Source organism: Chelonia mydas, chromosome 9 (assembly GCF_015237465.2).
Source record: "Chelonia mydas isolate rCheMyd1 chromosome 9, rCheMyd1.pri.v2, whole genome shotgun sequence".
Classification (NCBI taxonomy): Eukaryota; Metazoa; Chordata; order Testudines; family Cheloniidae; genus Chelonia; species Chelonia mydas.
In genome coordinates this window covers 19,153,455-19,168,917 of record NC_057855.1, presented here as the reverse complement: position 1 = coordinate 19,168,917, position 15,463 = coordinate 19,153,455, and the positions used below count along the sequence as shown (strand labels likewise).

The 15,463-nt window shown below is 42.4% G+C and overlaps 1 protein-coding gene across 1 annotated transcript in view; it reads right to left on the bottom strand.

Moving 5' to 3' along the window:
• Positions 1-292, bottom strand: part of SI (sucrase-isomaltase) — a 205,953-nt gene extending 205,661 nt beyond the window's left edge. Inside the window, exon 1 of the mRNA XM_043522682.1 lies at positions 156-292. The gene's annotated coding sequence lies outside the window, so the exon portion shown is untranslated. The remainder of the gene's footprint in view (positions 1-155) is intronic.
• Positions 293-15,463: the final 15,171 nt, after the last annotated feature.

The window sequence follows — 15,463 nt, the reverse complement described above, 5'->3', positions numbered from 1 at the left end:
TTTTGTCAAAGACCACAGAATGAAACATGGTATTGCAGCTCTGCACTTCTCGGGGACCCAGAAGTTGAAAATGAGGATTTACGGTACAAATCCTACTGTGTGATATATACGCTTGAATTTCCTGAAACTTGAAACCCAGGAATAAAAGCACATACCTCAAAACCCCTTTGTTTCACCGTCTGTGCATTGCTCTTGTTCCAGTCCTCTGGCACTGAAGGTTCAACTTGAAAACTCCAGCTTTATATTGAGCCCGTATCAGTTTATTGCATTATCTGTTAACTAGTCTATCAGTCGAAGGTACTTACGTATATTCTCAGGCAGATTGCACAATCTCTTTGCACTGAAAATGGTTGCCATGGATATTGCATGTATATTGCAGCCAGAGAATGGCTAGTTAATTAATAATCATTTTCTCTTAGATATCACTCATGTCACCGTACACAAGCAGAAGAGTAACAACAACCTGATGACAACACCTCTTGTCAGGTGACATGCCTGCAGTTTTTTGCTGCACCATTCAATTCATTTTCATCTAAACTTCATTTTTCTTCTCTGTTATTTCTGCCTTCATCACATTACAAATCACTTAGTGTTCCATAATTGGAAAAAGCTATTTAAAAATCACACTGTAAAAGTGGGTGAGGTCATACCTTTTATTGGACCAACTTTTCAGTTACACGGAGCTCTTCCTCATGTCTGGGGATGGTACTCAGACTCACAGCTAAATGCAAAATCAAACAGATAGTTTAGCATAAGTAATTAGCACATATTCTAAGGAACCATTCAAGAGGAAGTGGCATGTTAACACCCTGATAGTCATAGGACAAAAAAAAAAAAGGGAGGGGGGAGGCTAGTGGGTTACAGATTGTGTCTTTATTAAGACCATGATTGTTAGTGTCAAGCAAAATTATGAATTTAAATTCCCAGGCTTATCTTTTGAAAGTGTTGTGCGGGTTAGCCAGCAGGCTAACCTATTTATGTGAACCTATCTGTTTGATCTTGTATTTAGCTGCATCACTCTGAGTACCTTTCCCAAGCCTGAGGAAGAGCTTTGTGTAACTCCAAAGCTTGTCTCTCACACCAACAGAAGCTGGTGTAATAATTTGTCTCTCTGATAGCCTGTGGTGAACATGGGTACAACAACACTGCAAACAACACTGCCATGGATATTGCATGTGTATTGCAGCTAGAGAATGGCTAGTTAATTAATAATAATAATTTTCTCTGAGATATCACTCACATCACTGTACACAAGTATCAGAGTAACAGCCGTGTTAGTCTGTATTCGCAAAAAGAAAAGGAGTACTTGTGGCACCTTAGAGACTAACCAATTTATTTGAGCATGAGCTTTCGTGAGCTACAGCTCACTTCATCGGATGCATACACAAGTAGAAGAGTAGCAACAACTCGATGACAATGCCTCTTGTCAGGTGACATGCCTGCAGTTTTTTGCTGCACCATTCAATTCGTTTTCATCTAAACTTCATTTTTCTTATCTGTTATTTCTGCCTTCATCACATTATAAATCACTTAGTGTTCCATAATTGGAAAAAGCTATTTAAAAATCACACTGTAAAAGTGGGTGAGGTCATACCTTTTATTGGACCAACTTGGTGAGAGAGACAAGCTTTCCAGTTACACGGAGCTCTTCCTCATATCTGGGGATGGTACTCAGGCTCACAGCTAAATGTAAAATCAAACAGTTGGTTAGCATAAGTAGGATTCAGAGTGGTAGCCGTGTTAGTCTGTATCAGCAAAAACAACGAGGAGTCCTTGTGGCACCTTAAAGACTAACACATTTATTTGGGCATAAGCTTTTGTGGGCTAGAACCCACTTCATCAGATGCATGGAGTGGAAAATACAGGAGCAGGTATAAATACATGAAAAGATGTGAGTTGCCTTACCAAGTGGACGGTCAGTCTAATGAGACAATTCAATTAACAGCAGGATACCAAGGGAGGAAAAATAACTTTTGAAGTAATGAGAGTGGCCCATTTCAGACAGTTGACAAGAAGGTGTGAGTAACAGTAGGGGGAAATTAGTATTGGGGAAATTAGGTTTAGGTTTTGTAATGACCAGCCACTCCCAGTCTTTATTCAGGCCTAATCTGATGGTGTCCAGTTTTCAAATTAATTCCAGTTCTGCAGTTTCACGTTGGAGTCTGTTTTTGAAGTTTTTTTGTTAAAGAATTAACACATTTAGGTCTGTTATTGAGTGACCATGGAGATTGAAGTGTTCTCCTACTGGTTTTTGAATGTTATGATTCCTGATGTCAGATTTGTGTCCATTTATTCTTTTGCGTAGAGACTGTCCAGTTTGGCCAATGTACATGGCAGAGGGGCATTGCTGGCACATGATGGCATATATCACATTGGTAGATGTGCAGGTGAAAGAGCCCCTGATGGTGCTTATGTGGTTAGGTCCTATGATGGTGTCCCTTGAATAGATATGTGGACAGAGTTGGCACTGGGGTTTGTTGCAGGGTTTGGTTCCTGGGTTGATGTTTTTGTTGTGTGGTGTGTATTTGCTTCAGGTTGGGGGGGCTGTCTGTAAGCGACTATTGGCCTGTCCCCCAGGGTCTGTGAGAGTGAGGGATCGTCCTTCAGGATAGGTTGTAGATCCTTGATGATGAGCTGGAGAGGTTTTAATTGGGAGCTGAAGGTAACGGCTAGTGGCGTTCTGTTACTTTCTTTGTTGGGCCTGTCTTGTAGTAGGTGACTTCTGGGTACCCTTCTGGCTCTGTCAATCTGTTTCTTCACTTCCCCAGGTGGGTACTGTAGTTTTAAGAAAGCTTGATAGAGATCCTGTAGGTGTTTGTCTCTGTCTGAGGTATCGGAGCAAATGCAGTTGTATCTTAGAGCTTGGCTGTAGACAGTGGATCGTGTGATGTGGTCTGGATGAAAGCTGGAGGCATGTAAGTAAATATAGTGGTCAGTAGGTTACTGGTATAGGGTGGTGTTTATGTGACCATCACTTATTAGCACTGTAGTGTCTAGGAAGTGGACCTCTTGTGTGGACTGGTCCAGGCTGAGGTTGATGGTGGGGTGGAAATTGTTGAAATCTTGGTGGAATTCCTCAAAGGCCTCCTTCCCATGGGTCCAGATGATGAAGATGTCATCAGTGTAGCACAAGTAGAGTAGGGGCGTTAGGGGACGAGAGCTGAGGAAGCGTTGTTCTAAGTCAGCCATAAAAATGTTGGCATACTGTGGGGTCATGCGGGGACCCATAGCAGTCCCACTGACTGGAAGGTATAAATTGTCTCCAAATCTGAAATAGTCGTGGGTGAGGACAAAGTCACAAAGTTCAGCCACCAGATTTGCCATGATGATATCGGGGATGCTATTCCTGATGGCTTGTAGTCCATCTTTCTGTGGAATGTTCGTGTAGAGGGTTTCTACATCCATAGTGGCTAGGATGCTGTTTTCTGGAAGATCACCAAAGGATTGTAGTTTCCTCAGGAAGTCAGTGGTGTCATAAGTGATTAGCACATATTCTAAGGAATCATGCAACAGGAAGTGGCATGTTAACACTCTAATAGTCATAGGACAAAAAAGTGGGGGGAGGTTAGTGGGTTACATATTGTGTCTTTATTAAGACCATGATTTTTAATGTCAAGTAAAATTATGAATTTAAGTTCCCAGGCTCATCTTTTGAAAGTGTTGTGCGGGTTAGGCTGCAAGCTAACCTGTTTATGCAAATCTGTCCATTTGATCTTGTATTTAGTTGCATCACTCTGACATAGGCGCCAACTCCGTGGGTGCTCCGGGGCTGGAGCACCCACAGGGAAAATTTGGTGGGTGCTCTGCACCCAGCGGCAGCTCCCCACCCCGCCTCCCCAGCTCACCTTCGCCTCCTCCCTGAGCACGCCTTCCCCACTTCTCTCAGCGCTTGCTGCCGTGAAACAGCTGTTTCACGGTGTAACAAGCTGTGGGAGGGAGGGGAGAGGAGCGGGAACATGGCGCACTCAGGGGAGGAGGCGGGGAAGAGGCAGGGCCGGGGTGGGGATTTGGGGAAGGAGTCCAATAGGGGCAGGGAGGGGGCAGAGTTGGGTTGGGGACTTTGGGGAAGGGGTTGGAATGGGGGCAGGGGCAGGGCCAGGGGTGGGGGTGGGAGGGCACGAGCACCCACCGTCGCCAGGAGAAGTTGGCGCCTATGTACTCTGAGTACCTTTCCCAGGTCTGAGGAAGAGCTTTGTGTAACTCCAAAGCTTGTCTCTCACACCAACAGAAGCTGGTGTAATAAAAGATAGGACCTCACCTACCTTGTCTCTCTGATAGCCTGCAGCCAACATGGCTACAATAATGCTGCATACAACACTGTAAAGCTAATAAGATTTTGACCATTAAAACTTTTTCAGGAATCATCTGTAAATTAATTATTGACATTACTATTAATATTATAGCAGTAATAAGACACAATATATATCCGAAGAGTGAGAAAAAGATCAAAGCCTACAGGGGGGGAAATGCACTAAAATATTTGTAGGGGACGCAGTTTTGCCTGTTTTTCTTACTGAGAAGACATGTGAAGGGTTTTTGTGTCCCTCCCCTCCCCCCCCACAGAAGCCTCACTTTGAAATCAAATTTCAATTATAGAACAGGAGTTTCTGTCTATTCTGGTAAAACGTATTTTACAGTGCATGCTGAATGCACTCCACATTGCGAATTAAAAGGTGTTATTTAATCAGTCTACTGAACATTCCACCTCCTAGTGGCAACCACGGAAAAGTGAAGCATTTCCCCACAGAGCCCGAATGGAACGTTTCTCTTTTTCACTCGTCAGCACTTAAAGGAAAGAGAATCCGTCATACAGGCACAGCACTGTGGTCCTCCAGTAGCCATCCATCTCAGTCTTAAAGTGTCAACACTCACACGGATTCACTGCTTTGGAAATGCAGGCTTTTTCTAATCCATTCAACTGTCTTGCCCTCTCTCTCTCTCTCTGTGTACTATTGTAACACACTTCCTGTGTATTAGTTGTATAAGCTCAGGTGGACTTTTCAAAGTAGTTTTGTTCAGGTTAGTAAAAGTGTAACCTTTTGCTCTGCTTTAGGGCATAACAGTTTCTCTATATCTCTTTGGATGGATAACTTAATTTTAGCTGAACGTGGGTTGATCCTGCAAGATTCTGAGAACTCTTCCACCAAAGCACGCAAGCATGTGCTTAACTTTAAGCATGTCAGTGGCCCCACTGCAGTCAATTCAAGCCTACGACTAAGTGCTTTCCTGACTTGGAACAGAGTGCTAGTACCTTGCAGGATCAATTTCCTGGAGAACATTTTCCAAGCCATTTGAGGGCATGAGCAACACAGCAGGAACTGAAAAAGAGGACCAGAAATCGGGCTAACCACTCAGAATCCCCAGCAGAGTATATTTCCATAAACTTACTGAGGATAACAGCAGCCAGCATTTCAGGCTGAAATGCACTGTTAGACTGCAGGAATGGGAAGATTACAGATAGAGATAGACTGAGACAGTAAAAAAACCCTGAAAAAAGAATGAGGAGTACTTGTGGCACCTTAGAGGCTAACAAATTTATTTGAGCATAAGCTTTCATGAGCTACAGCTCACTTCATCGGATGCATGCATGCATGAAAGCTTATGCTCAAATAAATTTGGTAGTCTCTAAGGTGCCACAAGTACTCCTTTTCTTTTTGCGGATACAGACTAACACGGCTGCTACTCTGAAACCTAAAAAACCCTGAGAAATCAATGAAGCTGAGAACTGGAACAACATGGACTCTGCTGTGCCCTAATTTGGTTTTAGGGAATTAAGAGTTGATCATTCAGTGACTGGAACTGTTGGAACTTTGTGAGTATATCTAGAATAGGAAAATAGGCTGTGTTTTAGAATGTATTAGCTAGCATGCTTTAACGAATACATTTTTTAAAACTAGTGTAGACAGCTTTAACACCTTTAAAAACCTGTCAGCTGGCTACGGTCCACCCTAGGGCTGCATTTATTCAAGTACCTCCAACAGTGACTTCTTGGGTGTGGCAACACTTTTGGATGAAGATGAATGGCTACTGGAGTGCCACTTTGATCAATAATGTGGTACATATGACTGACACTCTTTAATGTACATTGTGCCTGTAGCCTGCCAACTAGGGCCAACTTACGCACTGTAACAATGGCTGTAACACTGAAACAAACATTGGGAGCTTGGTTCAGCAGATAGAGAGTTAATGTGCTGTCATGGCTCATGAGAAAGGAAGATGGCTAACCACTTTTCTACAGTCAGTCCTGAAGAACCTCATGCTCAGTGACCTCACCCCAGGAGCACTGGCAAGAGGAGAAAGCTTTGTCCGGGTTCTGCGTATGTGAGGATTAACTCTGTTGTCAACTGCAGAATCTAGTCCCCACCCACCTTCTGCATCACCAGTCAGGTCCTCTGTGTCATTTCAAAATCAGTAGAAGATTTTTCTTTGTCTAGTTACCCATTTTATACTCTGAGGCAATGATTACTTGTGTTTGGAGCAACGGACAGGGAGTTGGGACACCTGGGTTCTAGTCCCAGCTCTGCCATTAACTACTGATGTAACTTAAGCTGAAACACCTTCCCGCTCTGTGCCACAATTTTCCTCTCTCACACACACACACAGAAATATTCCATGCCTGGTGTCTGTCAAGAAGTGATTTAAAAAAAACAACACTAAATGTAGAAAATGTTTGCAAAATAATTTCAGGAACTTTTGAGCTGTTATTACTATTATTCATAGTGGTAGTGGAAGAGCTAGTTGAATTTTTATTTATTTAGGCTTTTTTTTTTTTTGATTAAACAAAACCATTCCTGAATTCAGGCCAATTTTGGCATATAGTTTCAGCCAAATAAAAGCGGAGGGGGGGGGGGGGAATAGCTCATTGAAACGTTTTCTAACAAATGTTTTGACTTTTCATTTTGAGATGTTTCATTTAGAAATGTAGCTAGATTTCTTTAAAAATAAAATGAAAAAGGGTAAAAACCCACCAGACGACGTAACAAACTTAAAAAAGCAAACAAACCAAAACCAAACTTTGATCCAAAACAGAATGGTTTATCGTTTCAGCTTGAACCAAAAAAGTCAATTATTGGCTCAGCTAATTATTATACAGCACCCAAAGCCTCTAATCAAGTTTGAAAGCCTATCATGCACTATAGATGTAGACATAATCCAAGGCCCCAATCTTGCAAACAATTGTGCATATTAACTTTAAGCACAAACAAGCGCTTTGGTGATAATGGGTCGTGCCCCCCTCCCCACGTGGCAGACGAGCTGTCCTCTGTGTGAAGGGAGGACATGCTGAACTCAGCCAAAGTGAGGTACAGCACAGCAGCCACGTTTCCCCTGCCCTCTCTGAAACTCCAGGAAGCTCTGCAACTTCCTTGGTGCAGTGTCTGTGGGAGCTCCTTTAGTCCTTAGCCTGGAAGGCCCCGAGGGGGGCCCAATGGCATTCTTTAATAAATGACTCTATGTGACATAAAATAGATATGCTAAATGTACCAGGTGGATAACTGAGTCTAATTAATAGTACTGTTGGAACCTCAACGTGTGGCTTATATGAATGAATGAATATATTATTGGCAATGGATAAGATTCATCCCTGCTGTAACTCCACTGCCTTCAAGATGACTTATACTGAGCATGAATTTGGCCCAAAGAGTTTAATGACAAGTTGGAAAATTAATGAGGAAGATGCACAAAAACTGGTTCAGGACTCCTGGGAGCCTCTTGATAAAATTCCACAATCAAATTGAAGGGAAGGTGATGTTGCTGTTTCTGATGGACTCACTCTGTCTCTCTCTCTTGACACTACTCAATCATCCCTGTCAGAGAGGATTCATTCCTGTGGTTCATTAAAAAAACATTTCTGAAAGTCGAAATTCATAGATTCCAAGGCCAAAAGGGACCATTGTGATCATCTGACCTCCTGTATAACACAGGCCATAGAACTTCCCCAAGAGAGTTAATATGACCCTTTCATAGAGAGTAGATAGATTGCACCAAAGGAGTGGTATTTTCAAAACATATCCCCCACACTCTCATACTGTACACTCAGGAGAGCGTTCCTAACAGAATATCAAGTATCAAAGTGCAGCTTGACTTCTTTGCCCAGAAAGGGAGTGCTGCTATCCTCTTTGGTTGTGGTTATGAGAGTTTGTTTGCAGGGGGCTGAGGGATAGATTCCCCATTGATCACACACCCCTTGCTGTGAGTACATGCATCTGGACACGAGGTCTACCATAGCCTAAAGGAAAATGCTTCTTTGTGGGATCCCCTTGTTAGCACATTGGCAGCACATCAGAGACATTTAAATGTGCAGCTTGTACTGTACCTTATTTGGTGAGCTGTAATTAGGTGCCCTCTTGCTTTAGGCCAACAGAAGCAACAATGTGTCACTGGAGAACTGAAAACCATTTGGTCAGAAACACTGATTGCAACTTATCACTTTCATTCCCCTCTAGATGCCCAAACTTTTGTTTTGTTTTAGCAAAAAAGGGTGTGGATGTGTGAGGGGAGACGGAAGAAGGCAGGAGAAAGGAGGAATAATAGAAACAGTGAGAAGTAGAGGAGGCAGAGCAGGAATTAAAATGGGTGAACTCTGAGACAGAGAAAGATTGAGAGGATACAATGACAAAGACAGACCAGGGGTTTATGGTACAGGAAAACCATCACTTGGCTTTGCAACACTTACAGTTGCTCCTGATGCCTGGTAAAGAGCCCAATGAATGTCAACATGGACCAGAAAAAGACTTTAAGGCTTTGTCTACAGTAGTGCTTTTGTTGGTAAAACTTTTGTCGGTCAAGGCTGTGAAAAAAACACCCCTCTGAATGACAAAAGCTATGGTGTGGACAGCGCTATGTCGGCAGGAGACACTCTCCTACTTGGTAGAGGTGGTTTAATTATGCCGGCAGCAGAGCTCTCTCCCTTCGGCATATAGCAGCTACATGGGAGACTTTAGTACAGCTGTGCTGCTGAAAGGTCCATTGTGTAGACATAGCCTAAGAAAGAGACTGAGGACTTGTCTATACGGGAAGTTATACCAGTATAAAGTAAGATGTGGATTCATACCACTATAGTTACACTGGTTTAATTCCCCCTGTGGACACTGTCATTTGGAATAAGAGCAGCCTTTGGTCAGTTTCATTAATTAACTTCCAAAGTAAATTAAACTAAACCAAATAATAGGCCACTTTTGTTCCAAATAACAGTGTCCACAGGAGGAATTATAATGTTAAGAAAAACCCTTTGGGACAAGAAGAAAACAATGAGGACTTACCCAAGTAGAGTGAAGATTTAGTAGATACTAGCAACTATGTATCGGAGGGGTAGTATCCACAAAAACAGTCTGTACCCACAAAAACAAAGAGGAGTCCGGTGGCACCTGAAAGACTAACAGATTTATTTGGGAATAAGCGTTCATCGGTAAAAAACCCACTTCATGCATCTGAAGAAGTGGGTTTGAACCCACGAAAGCTTATGCCCAAATAAATCTGTTAGTCTTTAAGGTGCCACTAACAACTATTAGAGATCTCAGCCATCCTAAAAATGTGCTAGGATGAGGGAATTTTCAAGTCACGAAAACTGCAGAGGACCAAGAGGAAGAGACCAGGACATGGAACTACATTGGAGGAAAGTGTAAGAATGATAGAGACACAGGGCTAGAGCCTCAGCTATAGTTGAGATACAATCAGTAGGGTAGGAGAAGTGGGGCAAAACTGATCAAACCAACCATGTGGTCCTCCAATCCTAGGGGCTTGAAATCAGCATAAATTAGAACAGACATCTATGGTTTATGAGAGCCACCTAACCAGATTATCTTGCCCTGCCCCTTTGCCAGCCCTGTATGCAACCCCTCCCCCCCCCCACCTGGTGCAAAATAACTAGTACAGACCTTTGATTAAATAATTAGCACTGATCTGTGTTCTTATTGGGGGCAACCCTCAGTGGAGGAATATGGGTTACAGGGCTACGGTTTATTTTGTCAGACCTTCCTGGTCAGGTGGCTGAGCTAAAAGACAAGACACAAAGAGCTCAGTAGTGATTCAAAATGACATGGTGCTCAAACTCCTGTAAAAGGCAATATAATTAGTATAGATCTTTGTTCATTTAAACAACTACACAACCTGAACCTGTAGATTACATAATACCTTCATTTTAGTTAAAGCTGCTGGGCTGATTATAGCAATTATTAGGAATACAGATGGTTATGCTGTGAATTGTAGATACATAAATACTGTTTGGTCTGAGTGGTTAGTCAAAAATTAATTTGGGGTCTTGAAGATCGCTTCCGTTAGGATGAGCAATTGATGCTGGAGTCAGGTATTTCTCTAATTCAATCCTGTTTATTTACAAAGAACATACAAAGTCCTCTTTCCCAGAACACCATAGAAATTAATCAGGAAACAGTTTCTTTGCCCACTGTCTGAAGCCCCTTTCCAGAAAGTACTCTACCCAAAACTTCCCTCTCAGGGTCATACAACAAGTGCTTCTCTGGGGTTCCTTGCTATGTTCATGGCATACACAGTGAGAAATTAGATAAAACATATAATACTTTTGGTGGAAGGTTGCAATGTGTGCTGTTTCTTAGAATTCAACAACACACATTAACCCTAAAACAGAGAGACAAAGCAGGCTGTTCCCTAAACAGAGAGGTACAACTCAATCTACCTATTCTAGGCTGACTCTCCACAGTCTGACTCTGATCATACACTTCCTGATAAAGCCCCTTAGCCTGCAAGCAGGTCCAGAAAAACCCTCACAAGTTTAAGTGACAGCTTTTAATTTTAACACCATTTTCAATACTCCACACTTCTGTGGTGTTTTATCTGCTTCTCTCTCACACAGATCCAATACTATCTAGCTCCTGTGTTTGCATTCAGCCCCAGTCAAATCCTTGTGCCAACAGCTCAGATTCCTCAGCAGCTTTGCATGTAGCCTATGTTTTGGCTGGCACCTATTGTTTCAGCTATCTATTCCACAAAGAAGCTTAATTGCTTCTTACATTTATCCTGAATGAAAAGGAGTACTTGTGGCACCTTAGAGACTAACCAATTTATTTGAGCATAAGCTTTCATGAGCTACAGCTACAGCTCACTTCATCGGATGCATCTCACATGCTGTAGCTCACGAAAGCTTATGCTCAAATAAATTGGTTAGTCTCTAAGGTGCCACAAGTACTCCTTTTCTTTTTGTGAATACAGACTAGCACGGCTGTTACTCTGAAACCTGTCATTTATCCTGAATGAAAGCCAGCTGTCACACTCACCAGCTTCAATAAGGTTTCACCCAACCCCCAGAACAACAATACGCCCAACATTAATAAATTGTGAATCAGGCCCCAAAAACTGAGATTAGCTAAAAAATCATGCTGTATCTGGGGGCGGAGAATGGTTTTAAGCAGATAGGATGTACTTGGGTCAACATTTTTAACCTTTTCTCCCTAACCATGAGGGTTAGATACTTAATTATTCTTTTACAATAAAAGCTAAGAGTCTCGGCTCACCAGATGCATCCAGAAGATGTGACTTCAAGAAAAACATCAAATTTTGTGAGATAAAATTCACAAGAGTTGGCAACTCTAACAGGACTTGCTTTGATTTAACAAAAACTGGCGCTTAAATAGCGCTTGATACATGTCTTATTAAATCTTAATTTCAAGGATCTTTGTGAATCATAATTACCCAAGCCACTGTATTTTTTTCTGGTGACTATTACCCCAAACCTGAAATAACCAGGCCCTCCCCAGTTTTTGGAGTGAGGGAAAGACGTTTCTGACTGAATCCTTTTGGTGAAGTCACAGCTCTGACCCTTTGCATTGTTTCCTCAAAGCTCCCTAGCTTACTTTTTTCTCTGACTTTCCTCATTCTTGCTGCAGATGGTCCTCCAGCAGTGCCTGTGTTTCTTTCTGCTACTGAGCAGGCAACAAAGCAGATCCAAAGCCCTTATTAACTGGTTCTCAGCCATTTTTATTAGTAGTAGCATTAATAATAATTTTCATTACTTTAAAATTCTTCAGGAGTGACAAATATTTGATGAAAAATAATTAACAATGGAACAGTGGTATTTTTAATACACCACAGTTGAAAGATATTAATCATCAGTGCCAGGACTCGGTGTTTTTTCCTGTCTCTATAATATTTAGGCAGCACCCAGCAGGCAGCACCATCAGGAGAAAAGGCACAGCAAAGATGTTAACTGCATGAGCAGTCAGCTCACACTTAGGCTTGGTCTACATTAGTAATTTATGTTGGTATCATTACGTTACTCAGGGGCGTGGAAAATCTGTACTTGAGCAACGCAACGATACCGACCTACCCCCTGGTGTAGACAGTGTTATGTCAATGGGAGAGCATCTCCTGTCTACATAGCTACTGCCTCTCGGGGAGGTGGGTTACCTAGGCCAACAGGAGAAGCCGCCCCATCGGCATAGGTAATGTCTTCACTGAAGGGCTACAGCAGGGCTGCTGCAGCCCTTTAAGTGTAGACAAGCCCAGACTGATCAAGCTGCCGGAAACCTCTGGTTCAGTGGTTCTCAACCAGGGGTCCAGGGTCCCCTGGTGAGGGCTGCAAGCAAGTTTCAGGGGGGCTGCCATGCAGGGCAGAAAGCCAAAGCCCCACCACATGGGGCTGAAGCCCGGGCCCCTGAGCCCTGCCACCCAGTCTGAAACTGAAGCCTGAGCAACACAGCTCCATGGGGGCCCCTGTGGTGTGAGGCCCCAAGCAATTGCCCTGCTTGCTACTCCGTAACACCGGTCCTGGGTTTTATACACAGAAAACCAGTTTTTGTGGCACTGGTGGGCCGTGGAGTTTTTATAGCCTGGGGGGGCAGGGAGAACGGGGGAGGCTCAGAAAGAAAGAGGTTAAGAACCTCTGCTCTAGTTCACACTGGGCACATTAAAAGGCTCACCACCTATATTAGTATAGTCACTCTCATAGTGACAGTCTAATTGACATGGTCACCACTATACTTACAACAGCTATCGCAGCACTTGCCTCTCCCGAGGTTGCTTTCTTCAGCATAGACTGTACACATGAATTATTGCCCAACCCACATGTTTGAAAATCATGAGATTGGCTGAAAAATCTTCAGATATTAAAATAATCAAGGTGGGTGCTTTTATTTGCCTTCTGTTTTTTGATCCTTTAGAGTACTATTCAGGTTACATTTTCAGGGTTGCCTCTGCAAACATGAGGGCTAGAAACTTTTGTTTTATTTATTTATTAAATGAACACTGAGATTCTCATGTCATCATTTATCTCCAGGAGCTGGGAGTTTAAATAAAACATCAGAGCTGGTAACACTGCAAATGTTACTGAGCAAGATCAGCATATCATGGCCTAAACAGGGACTTTGAGTAGTACAAAGGTTTTTTGCCTATGGCCAGGCACAAAAAGGGCCAGACCTTCAACTGGTATCAATCAGCATAAATCCATTCACTTCAGTGGAGCTGCACTAATTTACACTGGCTGAGGACGTGGCTTAGAATGTTCACAGCACGCTTACATACACACTAGGAAGCTGTACCAACTTCTGAACTGTCCTGGATTTAAATCAATGTTCACTTTCTACAGAGTCACAGTTACAGGGCTAGCTGCACCCCTTAGCTCATCCCCACTTATTCCTTTACCTCCTTAGGGTGGAATCCTTATCCTGTGATTCTCCTACTCTTAGACCAAGTCCTGGCCTACAGTACCTTGTGGATCACCATGCTTACTCCATCAGGTCCAGCTGGGTTTCGGCACTTGCTGTTCTTCAGAAGCTTGTGGCCAGCAGTGAAATCAGTGACCTACAATGTCCTTCTCAAACCAAATTTAGGAACCAAACATAAGAGAAAAAGGTCCAAGTCAGGAGTCCTGGGTGTTTGCTGAGAGGAAGGGCTATAGTCCTCCTTTCTGCCTGAGTGCTTCTCCTGATGATCCTACAATAGAATTAACTCCATATACGCATACAGCCAACATTACAATAACCCAGTCAAGATACAGTATTAATAAATTATTACAGGACAATCCAAATCCATCATACATCAAGCAATTTCTTCTAAACCTGAAACCAGTAACAAAGTGTTACTCCTTCCGTAGAAAACTTTTATATCTTGTGGCTCTTTCCCTATTCCTTTGTTGCTATCGAGGGCAATTCAGATTTTCAGTGCTCTTTAACAAAGCTTGCTTTTAACTGTAGCCTTTTATTTTGTTTGAAGTGAATTTAATGATATTGTATTATACCACTGGTTGCTACAATTTCAAGCTCAACAGAGTGAAAATCACCTCTGGGTCCTTGTCTCCAATTTGGACTCTAGGAACACAAAGACCAAGGACAGTGACTACAAACACACTCATAAATACAAAGTGTTATTTGTAGTAAAGTTACAATTACCCATCCATATATAAATTCTACAAAAAATCATGCAAGAGGTATAACTGTAGTCATACTCACATCCTCAAAAATATTCTAGAGTCTGACGGATCTTCCACCAGATGATCATCAGTAGAGGGATGATTTCTGTTGGGGTTTCCAGTGGATCTTCCCACTTTGTACCCAACCAGGGAACTCTCTTTATATCTCTCTTTATATATCTTTAATCTCCCCACTATATTTTCCACTGCATGCATCCGATGAAGTGAGCTGTAGCTCACAAAAGCTTATGCTCTAATAAATGTGTTAGTCTCTAAGGTGTGTCAAAGTTTGACTCAGACTCACAATTTATCAGACCACTCTGTTTTATTAGCAAAGCTGCTCTGCTAATACATTTAGAAGTGAGCCCCCCGAGTGGGGCTTGTGTCTCTTAATTTATACAGTTTTTTGGAGAACAAGTTACAGAGAAGTTACAGACAAAAGAAGAAAAAGATTTTAGTCACCACCCTTCGAGATCCCTGAGACCAGTCAGGTATCTTCAGTTACCTGCCACCCTTAACAATCTCCTTTAACAGCTTCCAGTTAACTTAACTAATTGCCCTTCACACCTTCCATTCTGATGCCTGCTTCTTAGACGTGCTGGCTCTATCTTAATTGCTTCTCCATTCAAAAGCTAACTGTCCCTACGTGTGCTCCCTCAGATACTTTGTAACATGTTTTGGCATGCCCTCTCATATACAATGTATCCAGCATGTCCCCTTATACAACGTTATACTTATACAATGTTATACTTCCACAATCCCCCCTTTTGGTCAAGGCTACGCCCATGACCAATGACTTACTGGATTCCATACATCAATCGTTCTTTTTCATTACTTTCACTGGTGACATTTAACAACATTAGATTAGCACTCTGGTTAGGGGTAACCTGATGGATGGTGTGTCTTGTGCAGTTTTGGATACAACAAGAAATCAATTGAAAACACACAAAGATTATTAGAATTCCAAATAGGATAGTCAGGATTCCTTGAAACAACCAGTTTCCCAGACTAGAGAAATTGAATAAGTTACTTATCCATTTCCACAAGGAACTTGGTTCTTCGTGGGGAAGGTATGCAATTTGCTCC